Here is a 12,068-nt window from a genome sequence, read left to right on the forward strand (position 1 = left end):
TGGTGGTTCATGTCCATTTACTTTCTTCAGAGCCTCTCTTCCTGTGCACTCTTCTGAGTCCAACCCTGGCTCCCTCTGGCCCTTGGCCATGGTCTTCTAAGAACATTCTCTTCCATCCCCCACCCCCTCATAATGAGCAGCTGGTTCTCAGATTCTAGATCTCTTTGTCTTTATCCTTTTCTGATAAATCAGAGGCAGACAGAAGAACATCTGGGCATTTGTAGGATCAAAGCCTACACCAAGTACTCAGGCAGAAGAAATTCTCTTTTCAGGGTCTTTCCACAGAAGGTCCTTTGATTTGCAGTGCCACATCCTACCTTATGTCATGTCACACTCTGAGATATTGGGATATCTTGTGTGTCCCTGATGTGACCTTGAAGTGCATTCTGGCTTAATGTCTTCATTTTTTGTGTTCTTATTTTAACATCACAACATTGTTTATTATGTAAACTTTTTAATACAACAAAAATACAGCAACATAATATATGGATGCAACTAAATACAGAATGGCAACTTTTTTTTTCTCTTTAAGAGACCACAATGCCCAATGCTAGTAAAACAAAAAGACTCATTATAGACAGAAACAGGTCGGTGATTAGCTTCACAATTTGCCTAGAAATGATCTATAAATGCATTTTCCACTGGCTACTTACAATAAAATATGAAGAGAGAGTTAAAGGAAAATTTCTTTGTTGGTTCCTATCATATGAAAGGTGCTATATTCTATTTAGCAGGGCCAGTATATGGAAAATAAGGAAATTAAATGTTATTACAAAAATAAAGCATTTAAGAGATTCTGGCTAAAGAGGGCACTAAATGAGAATAACATGTATGCAAAGAATCCAAAACAAAAAGCAGTTGTTACTAAAAAGCTCTTGGTGCATTGTGAGGATATTGGGTTTTTTTCCATGTGTATTTTTAAACAATGGAAGTGTCAAAAATTAGGGTCAACTGTGTTAGACTAAATTACATTATTGTATACGCTGCAATGAATGGTACTGTATTATAATTATCCTAGAGAAGCATAGTTTGCATCATTTTTGGCAATTTATCCTTGATAAAAACCTTCCGGAGTCCCTTTATTTTGAAATATCCTGTAAACAATTAGACCACCAGAGCATGATTATACAACAGTACAATGTTCTATTGAATTACATTGAAAAGATCTTTTGAATAAAAAATTTCAAAAGGAAAAGAAAATATAGAAAGTTACTGTAACTTTCTAAGTACACAATCCACTACCCAATTCAAGCCATCTTAATCTCCATCAACAATAACAACAACAACAACAACAAATTTTTGTCTGCTGTTAAATCCATCATTCTGGATAAAAGTGGTGCAAATTGGTCAAATGGAGCCCACAAACACTGATGTCCAATCTGGCATATCAGTAGAGAGTTTAAAAGATCTTCCCTTTCTTGGTCTTTTCCAAGGTCCCTGAGGAGTTATGTTGCTCTAAAGTACATTGTTGAGCTTCCCAGTTTGCTTTCTCCTTCACAAACTGACATCATTTCCTCTCTAGTTCCTTATGTTGGGCTTCCAAATTCTTTTTCATTGGCTCATGGCGTCACTACACCTCGGCTTCAAAGTCCTTCAGTTTTTTAACTTTTCCTTCACTTTCATCTCAAACACCTGCTCCATCTCCATTTCCACCTTCTTCATCTTGGCTACACACTCCCTCCTTTCTCCTTCCCTTTGTGCCAGAGAGCTCTTCATAAGCTGCCCTTTATTCTTATTTTATCAACTTCATTGTAAGTTCCAGCTGCAAGTATTCTGCTTCTGTCATTCTCATAGTGTACATTATTATTAACATTTTTCAAGTCCTGCATCTATGTTCTTATCAACATATTTCTTAGTATTGTAAAATCAAAATGCTCACCATTTTCAACTTCAGCCACACCCCAAGGATATGCTGCCTCCTTCTGACCCTTTTGCCACTAACTTCAATAATAGTATTACTGCCTCCCACAGCAAGAAGTAAATGGTCCTTTATCTTTTTAACCACTTATTTTCTTCCTCATCATTTGTTTCTGGAAATTCATATGTTTTGATTTTATGTTCCTGAATTTCTTTCATTATCTGTTTTTTAAACTTTTGGCATTCCTCAGTGGAAGTGTGTCTGCTTTGGCAGTAAGTGGAATGCTATTCACTTTTTCATGCAAACACTTCATAAACTCAGTATCCAGTTTTTAAGGAGCAAGGAAGTGTAACCATACTGTACTTCTGTTATCAGGCATCTGATGTCTGTTCACTAACATTCTGCATTTAGGTAATCCTCATTTTTACTATCAATGTCACCAATAACAGGCTGCCAGCAATGACTATGTCCACAGCATCTCCAAGCCCTGGGGTATCAATTATTGTGAGCAGCAATTGAGCACCACCTACTTTGATTAAAACTTTGGGTTGTTCCACCAGCAGTCTGGATACTCTGGAGAATACAAATCTGTGAGGAATAATGAGTTGATTAATGTTGATTTTCCTAGTCCAGATTCACCTACTACCATATGTGAATTCAGACCCTCTCTTCTCTGACTTTCTGTAAACTTGATTTGGGAGATTGGCAAAGTCCACATAGCCTTCAAGGTTCTTCATTTGAGCTACTCCCCAGTTGTGAATAGTTGGGCTTCTTTGTATGTTCCTTCAACAGTATCTCTAATGCTTACTTTATTTCATTTGTCTGTGAAAATCCTGGAGACATGGAGGGAATATTCGGTGGGGTACGAGGGTAGGGGTTTTATGGGTTTTTATCTATTAGTTTGGATCTGTGTTTTTGATAAGGGCTAAGAGATGTATTTGATGGCGGCAGTGAGAGTTCTGTTATTTCACCGACTCTTGCTGCAGCACCCAAGAGCCCTCTCACAAAATGAGTTCTGGAGATAACACTGAACACATCCTAATCAAACATTCACCCAGGTTAATTGCCCCTGGAATTCCTAGGGCTAGGATATACCCAGCTGTTTTATTTTTGACAGATTTTTTTCCCCAGAATTATTTTTTAGTGAGCTCACCTTCTATTTTATGGCCCTTCTTATCACAAATTTATTTTTGTGTTATGCACACTTAAGTGATACTCTTTGTTTGACCAGCATGCCTAAGTTGAAACATTTCTATGTGCCCTTCAAAATTATTTGTGTGTGTGTGTGTGTGTGTGTGCGTGTGGAACTGGGGATTAAACCCAATGGTGCTTTACCACTGAGCTACATCCTCAGGTTTTTTTATTTTTTATTTGAGACAAGGTCTCTCACAAAGTTGCCCAAACTGACCTCCAACTTATGATCCTCTGGCCTCAGCCTCCTGAGTTGTGGGGATTACATATGTGGTCCACCACTCGAGGTTTAAAATGATTTCTAAACTGCAATCTTAAGCATAACATGTAAAAGCTTTCGGCTTTATAGCTATCTACCTATATTTATCTCTTTGGCTTTCTGTTTATACTAAGATAGGAAGTTATTTGTGTTGCTTGGAGGTTTTTTGGGTTTTGGTTTTTAATCTCAGCCCACTTGCAAAATGCAATCAAAGAATTAACTCTTTACCTTATTTGAGACTGAAGTAATTAGAGGTTAGATTAGAAAGTTTTTCTCTGTATAAGCTGTTTCATGTGGAAATTTTGACTCAAAGCTGAGATATGGTGTGCAAACAAAAAAATCATAATGTTTAGTTGTTTTATTAGTTTTTTATTGTTATGATCAAAATATCCAAAAGAGGAAGAAGAATTTATTCTGGCATATGATTTCAGAGATATCAGTCCATGGTTGGCTTGCTCAAAGCAGAAACATCATGTTAGAAAGGCATGGCAGAGGAAAGATGCTCAGCTCATGGCAGCCTAGAAAGAGAGAGGGGGTGGGAGGGTCAAGGATAAGAAGTAGTTTCCAAAGGCACATCCCCCTCCCACCCTCCCAACCTTCCTATAGTTTGTAACTCTTCCCAGTAGTTCATTCATGTCATGAATCCATCAAATGCATTAATCCACTGATAAAGTCAGAATGACTATGAGTACATCACTTACCCAAAACCTGACCTCTGGACAATGTTTCATTGGGGACCAAGCCTTCAACATGTGAGCTTTTGGGGGACATTCCTGATCCAATGACAACAGTCATATAAACATATGACCTTAGCTTGGTTCAATTTTTTTGTGAATGTAATTTGTATTCAACTCTCATTTTACAAATTAATAAGTACATATTAACATATTATTCTGTCTCATAAATAAAATTTAATGTAAGTAGATATATCACAAATGAGCTAATTTAAATTTGTTGGTAAAATAAAATTCAGAATGTCTAAAATTAGCCAGGAGCAGTGGCTCACATCTGTAATCCCAAAGGCTTCGGAGAATGAGGCAGGAGGATTGTGAGTTCAAAGCTAGCCTCAGCAAAAGTGAGTCACTAAGCAACTTAGTGAGACCCTGCCTCTAAATAAAATAAAAAATAGGGCTGAGGATGTGACTAAGTGGCTGAGTGCCTTGAGTTCACTCCTCGGTACCCACCCACAAAAATAAATAAATAAATACATAAAAAGATAAAAAGTCTAAAACTTCTAACCTTTTTTTTCCCCTCATGTTCCTGGCCATTCAGGATAATATTTATTTATCTTTTAGGTGTTCAAGACACAATGTCCATTGCTTTCTATGTTTAAAATACAACATCAACTTTTAGGTTTGACAAAGAAATAAGGTGTTAACTATGCTGGTCTTATATGTTGGTTTTCATGAGTAATCTAAAAATGGGCAAATTAGTAAATATAAGAAGGAAAATGTTTATATAGATGGAGATAAAACATCTGAATCATTTACAAAATACTGATAAATCGATTGCTAAATATAAATTCAAGAAGTCTTAGCTTTCTAAATTATACCAGGTATCTATCTGTTAAATGTATTTTTATGAACTGTTAATATATAGGAAAATAACTTTTCCCTGGATCTTTACTTAAAAATAAGACTTTACCAGGTGCAGTGGCACCCACCTGTAATCCAAGTGGCTAGGGAAACTGAGGCAGGAGGATTGCAAGTTCAAAGCCAGCCTCAGCAATTTAGCAAAGACCTAAGCAACTTATTGAGACCCTGTCTCTAAATAAAATATAAAAGACTGCTATATGTGGCTCACTGGTTGAGTGCCTCTGGGTTCAATCTCAGTTACAAAAAAAAAAAAAAAGGCTTTTAAGAGTGAATATTCTAATTAACATGTGCAATTCTATACAGAAAGAAAGAGAAAGGGAGAAAGACTTTTAAGCTGCATTTTAATGAAAATATTTAGGAGTGTAGAATTTTTTCTTAAAAAAGAAGTAATTTTTCTAAATTTTAAAAATTTATATGTTTTGTTTCAACCTGTAAATTTTAAAAGAGACAAAAAAAGTAGAACAAATCTTTTCTCTTATTTTAAACCAAAAATTGGGGTGAAAAGATACAAACAAAGTTATAAGGATTAGGATATGTCTTTTAGAGAGTGTTTTTGAATGAGGAAAGATTTTGTATGGTAAAGTATGATGTTTGTCCTAAAGTAAAATGACTGGATTCTTTCAAAATGGGAAGAAAGATAAGCCAAAAACTCAAAAGCTAAATGTTTAAACAAGTTGCAGATAATCTAAGCAGGTTGCAGGTTTGTGAAGGACCAGTGTCCTAAAAGGAAATGTACTTGTAATTATGCTGGCTATAATTAAGAGAAATTATTTGCAGGGTTTTCAAAAATAAAAATTTAATCCACTGGTTGTAAAACCAGAATCTGGGTTTCTACATTTTTTTTTTTTAATTTGTTTTGTTCTGTTACCAGGGTTTTTGTTTTGACCTCAAGTGCACCACTGAGCCACATGCTCAGCCCACATTAACCTTCAGGATATATAAAAAACTCAAAACACTTAACACCAATAATAATAAAATAACCCACTCGATAAATAGTCTAAGAAACTGAATAGAAACTTCACAGAAGAAGAAATACAATTGATCAACAAATATATGAAAAAATGTTAAACATCTCTAGCAATTAGAGAAATGCAAATGAAACTACTTTAAGATTTTATTTCACTGCAGTCAGAATGGCAATTATCAAGAATATAAGCAACAATAAATGTTGGCAAGGATGTGGGAAAAGGTACACTCATACATTGTTGGTGGGATTACAAACTGGTGCAACCATTATGGAAAACAGGAAGATATTCCTCAGAAAACTTGGAATGGAACCACCATTTGACCCAGCTATTCTACTCTTTGGTTTATACATAAAAAACTGAAAATCACCATAAGACAGCAACACAGCTATTGTTTATAGCAGCTCAATTCATAGTAGATAAGCTATGGAACCAATCTAGGTGCCCTTCAACAGATGAATGGGTAAACAAAATGTATATATACACAATGGAATATTACTTAGACTTAAAGAACAATGAAATGGCATTTGCAGGTAAATGGATGGAGCTGGAGGATATCATGCTAAGTGATGTAAACCAATTCCAAAAAACCAAAGGCTGAATGTTTTCTCTGGTATGTAAATGCTAATTCACCATAAAGTGGGGGAATGCTAGGGAAGAACAGAGTTTCTTTGGATTAAACTGGGGACTGAAGGGAGGGGAGTGGGCATGGGGGTAGGTGAGGGTAGTTAAATGAATCAGACATTTCTATATGAGCATATATGATTACACCACAGGTGTGATCCTACATTATGGCAACAGAGAAGAATGAGAAGTTATTCTCCATTTATGTATGATGTGTCAAAATGCATTCTCTGGTCATATGTAACTAATTAGAACAAATTAAAAGTTTCAAGAAAAAGGCTTTCTCTCTTAAAAAGAGTGAAAATACTTTAAGGGATTGTTATAAACTGAACCATGTCCTACCAAAATCCATATGTTGAAGCCTTAGCTCCTATAATCTCAGAATGTGACTGTATTTGGAGAGAAGCCCTTTAAAGAAGTGATTAAGATCAAAAGAGTTTTTTCTATCCTTTTAAATTTAATTTTCTAATTTTGAGAGAGGATGTTGCTAAGTTCCTGAGATTGGCCTTGAACTTGCAATTCTCCTGCCTCAGGCTGCCATATCGATGGGATTTCAGGCATGTGCCACCATGCCCAGGTCAAAGAGAGCTTGATTGGGCCCTAATTCTATAGAACTGGTGTACTTATCAGAGGGAATTGGGATCTACAGAGAGACATGAGGGATGTTCAAGCCTGGGAATAGTTCATGTGAAAATGCTGAGAAGCAGCCCTCTGCAATCCAAGGAGACAGGCCTCAGGAGACTAATGCTGCTGACCCCTTGATCTTGGACTTCTAGTCTCCAGAACTGGATAATATACATTTCTTTTGTTGAAGTCACCTAATCTGTGGTATTTTCTATGGTATCCCTGGCAGCTAACATGGTGGCTTAAAACAGTTGAGTGCCATTTGGGTCCACATTAACCTTGCCCTTCCTGTGAGGCCACCCTCCCTTGCTCATTGCTCTCCAGTCACATGGGTGTTCTCTGGTTTCCAGGATTTTGGCCTTTCCATGCACCATTTCTTCTCCCCAGAACTCTGGACTTCCTGCTTTTTAAGTGGCTGAATCCTTGCCCCACAGTCTCAGCTCATGTATCATTTCTGCAGAGATGAAGAACCACCCCATATAACAGAAGTGTCCCCCTGATATTTTCTACCCCTGGCCGTGGTGTGCTTCTTTCCTAATTTTATCATGATTTTCAATAATTTCATTTGTTTACTTTTGTGTCTTGTCTTTCCCAGTAGAAGATTTCAGCACCACGAAGACAGGAACAAGTCTGTCTTATTTATAGTTGTGTCCAGTGGCCTAGCAAAACCTAGAGCTTTAATAAATAATTTCTGAGAGGAAAAAATATGTTGTCGAGGATGTGGGGAAAAAGGTACACTCATACATTTTTGGTGGGACTGAAAATTGGTGCAACCAGTATGGAAAGCAGTATGGAAATAATTCAGAATACTTGGAATGGAACCACCATTTGACCCAGTTATCCCATTCCTCAGTTTATGCCAAAAGGACTTAAAAACAGCATCCTACAATGATGCAGCCACATCAATGTTTATAGCAGCTCAATTCATAGTAGCTAAATTATGGAACCAACCTAGATGCCCTTCAACAGATGAATGGATAAAGATAATGTGGTAAATATGGGCATATAAAAATATTACTCAGCATTAAAGAAGAATGAAATTATGGCCATCTCTGGGTAAATGGATGGAACTGGAGAATATGCTAAGTAAATAAGCCAACCCCCAAACCCAAAGGCTGAATGTTTTCTCTGATATGCAGATGATAATTCACAAAAGGGGGGGACTGGAGAGGAATAGAGGTACTTTGAATTAGGCAGAGGGACTTGAAGGGAGGAGAGGTGTGATGGTGGGGGTAGGAAGGATAATAGAATGAACTGGACACTAATACTGTGCATAAATGATTACACGACCAGTGTGATCCTACATCATGTATAGCCAAAAGAATGAGAAGTTATACTCCAATTATGTATGACGTGTCAAAATGCATTCTACTGTCATGTATAACTAATTAGAACAAATTTTTTAAAAAAGAGAAAACTGGTCAGATTAAAATTAAATATTGTGAACTGTTGGCAAAGTGTGGGGTTGTTATCATATGTCCAATAGAGAAAATGGGATCTCTTGTTATGGGGTGATTATGGGTGGAAGTTGAGACACCTGGGAGTCTTCAGACATGGAAGTCAAAAGGTGACACAGGTGTCTAGCTTGGGGGGGGGGAGTGTCATTTGTGAGAGAGTAATTGGGAAGGGGCAAGGCATTGTTGGGAGGTTTCTGACCAGGGACTTGACCTGTCACTCCCCACTCTCTTTAGTCTCTGCTAAGACTTTCATGAAAGAGTTTTAAGTTTCTGAAAGAAGAAAACTCCCAGAGAGTGTGATGAGTATAATTCTAGGAACTGTAAGAATCTATAGAGGCCACGATTATGTAAATGCTGGTGCCAACTGTCCTAGGTGTTAGCTTTTCTTAATCCATGAGAAGGCAACCCTTTCAGATACATAGAGACTATTTCACAATCATCATAATGTACTTGATGCCAGGGGCCTACAATTCCCAGCTGGGCAATGCTATTTATTACCAACAGATGTAGGCATAAAATGCAGGCTCAAGCAATCTCTAGGGCACATTGCTATGCTCTGTAGTTTAGTTGTGGTCCTTAATCTTTTATAAAAATTTTTTTTAAACACTTACACATTGTAATTTAAATACTTTATGTCAGAGAAAAAATTCACTAATAACAGCCATGCTCAATACTGTCTCCTGGGAGAACTCTCTTGATAAGAATGAACCAATGAACACAGGTTATTATAGCACTTTTCACGGTATGCTTCATATTTTTATCAAATTACCAGGATCTGAAAAATACCAAGATGAATAAGACATGGTTCTGTCCTCAAGGAGCTTATGGTCAGTCTCTGCAACTTTCAGACAGGAACACCAAAGGTATCTCAAAGAAGTATGTTATAAGTGTTAAAGGAGGTGCCAGATAAAGCAACTAAGGGTCAAGAATGTGAATGAGGATAGCTCTCAATAAGTCAAGATGCAAATGAAGCAGGCCTTTGATAGGGGACTTAGAGGGTCAGCAGGGTGTCAGGAGGTACACATGGTAGAAGCAAGAATTCTAGGGAGAAGAAGAGGCTTCAACAGTTCTGCTTGTCTAGAACACTGGGTTTTTAAGTCATAGCACTATTGGCACTTTGAGTCAGATCACTTTTTGTTATAGGCAGAGTCTAATGTGTTGTTGATTTGTAGCAAAATTGTGACCTCCACCCACTAGATGTCAGTGGCACATCTGCACCCAATAATGATAACCAAGAATGTGTCAGGAACTGCCAAAAGTCCCCTAGGGTTTGGGGACAAAATTACCTTGGACGAGAACTATTGATATGGATATATGCTATTGGTGTAGGAGCAGGCTCCTGATAAAAGGGTAAATTCAGAATCCTTCCTGTCCCTGTGCTCACTTGCCCTTATTCATATTAGGATGCAGCATGAAGGCCCTCACCAGAAGCCAGCACCAAGCTCTTGGGCCTCCCACTCCCAGGACTGTGAGCCAAGTAGACTTGTATTATTTACTAATTACCCAATGTGTGTCACAATGATATAGTGACAGAAAATGGACTAAGATACTTTAGTTTGAGATTCATCCTTGTTATTGAGTGTGTTAATAATGGACTATTCTTCTGCATGGATATACCAGTTTGTTTATTCCTTTGTCTGCTGATTTGGATTCATTCACCTATTGATAAATTCTGTTCAATTTTTTGCTATTATAAGTAAAACTTACGAACTATTGTCTACAAATCTTTGTGTAGGTATATGCTTTCCTTTCTAGTAAATAGCTAAAAGTTAATGGCTGGGTCCTATGGCAGGTATATTTTTAACATTTTATTATTTTTATTTTTATTTATTTATTTGGTACTGGGGATTGAACTCAGGGGCACTTGACCACTGAGCCACATCTCCAGCCCTATTTTGTATTTTATTTAGAGACATGGTCTCACTGAGTTGCTTAGTGCTTCACTTTTTGCTGAGGCTGGCTTTGAACTCTCAATCCTCCTGTCTCAGCCTCCCAAGCCACTGGGATTACAGGTGTGTGCCACCATGCCTGGCTATTTTTATCATTTTAGGAAATTGCTTTCCAAAGTAGTGCACTAGTTTACATTTCCACCAGCTGTGTGATCAATCCTTTTCATTTTAATCATTGGTTTTAATGAGTAATGGTATTGAACATTTTTAGTGTGTTTGTCATTTCCTTGTTTTAGGGCCTGTTCACATCTTTCCTCCACTTCATGAATTTTGAGTATTTGTCTTTCTACCCTGAAATATGTTTTATATACTAGGGAAAATCTTCGTTTGCAAAAATATATGTTTTACAAGTATTTTGCCCTGGCCTTAGGCTTGCTTTCAAAAAGCAAAGAGTGTTTGTTTTGTTTTCATTTCTTTTAATGAAACCCAATGTATTGTGCTTTTATTTATAATTTTATCCTTTTGTTTTTTATGTCATGTTAAAAATATCTTTGACAAATTCAATGTTATTCAGATTTTTTTTCTTGTATTTCATTTTGAAAGCCATGAATTTTTTTAGCTCTAACATTTGGATCTGTGCTTTCTTTTGTAGTAAATTTTTTTTATATTAAAATTGCATAAAAGGAATAAACATTGAGATTCACATTTTTTAATATTTGTGTCCAGTTGTCCCATGGCTACCTGTTGAAGAGATTGCACTTTTTCCAAGAACTTGCCTTGGCACATGTGTTTTAAAGTGATTCATTGTACATGTGTGGAGTCTATATCTAGACTCTATTCTGTTCCACATGTCTACACAATATAGACACATTTGTAGGTATCTGTATATCTCCTTAATTTCAATACCACACCTTCTTGATTACTGGAGCTTTAATATGCCTTTAAAAGGATAGTTTTAAGCTTTCAAGTTTTAACTTATTTTCTAAGTTTGCTTAAATAGTATTATCCTAGGTCCTTTGAATTTTCATGCTAATTTAAGAATGAGCTTCTAGATTTCTATAAAGAAGGCTGCTGAGATTTTGATTGGAATTCCATTCATCAAAAGATTAACTTAGGGAGAATTGAAAAATTAACAATATTGAATCTTCTGATCAATAAGTAAGTTCTCACCTTTTATTTTAGTGTATATCCATTCTCTGAGCTATGATTGTAGTTTTCAGTGTGCAGGTTTTACATATATTTCAACAATATTATTTCTAAGCATTTCATGCTAATTCTATAGAAAGTGATTTTTTGAAAAATATTTTCAATTTCTAGTTATTGGTTATACCAGGACGCAAGAAAAGACCACTGACTCCAATTAAAAATCAAATTAAAGCAAGCTTATTATTTCGACCGGCGGGGCTGCCTCTCCCTCCCAAAATGGTGGGAACAAGACAGCAACCCCAGCTTTCCTGCAGCTCAGCTTTATAGCCCAGAAAGTTACACAAAGGGGGTTACAGATAACAGAACTCTGACAAGCATCAAACTAATGGTAGTTTACATTTTTTGCTGGCCCCAACATCAAAATTTATGAGGGCCATTAGAGCCTCAGAGAGGGTCGTTG

The 12,068-nt window shown here is 36.7% G+C and overlaps 1 pseudogene; it reads right to left on the minus strand.

The window, feature by feature from the left end:
* Window positions 1-1,399: 1,399 nt before the first annotated feature.
* Window positions 1,400-2,764, minus strand: LOC107133699 (annotated as a pseudogene).
* Window positions 2,765-12,068: the final 9,304 nt, after the last annotated feature.

The sequence above is a fragment of the Marmota marmota genome, unplaced genomic scaffold (assembly GCF_001458135.2).
Source record: "Marmota marmota marmota unplaced genomic scaffold, marMar, whole genome shotgun sequence".
In the NCBI taxonomy this organism is placed as follows: Eukaryota; Metazoa; Chordata; class Mammalia; order Rodentia; family Sciuridae; genus Marmota; species Marmota marmota.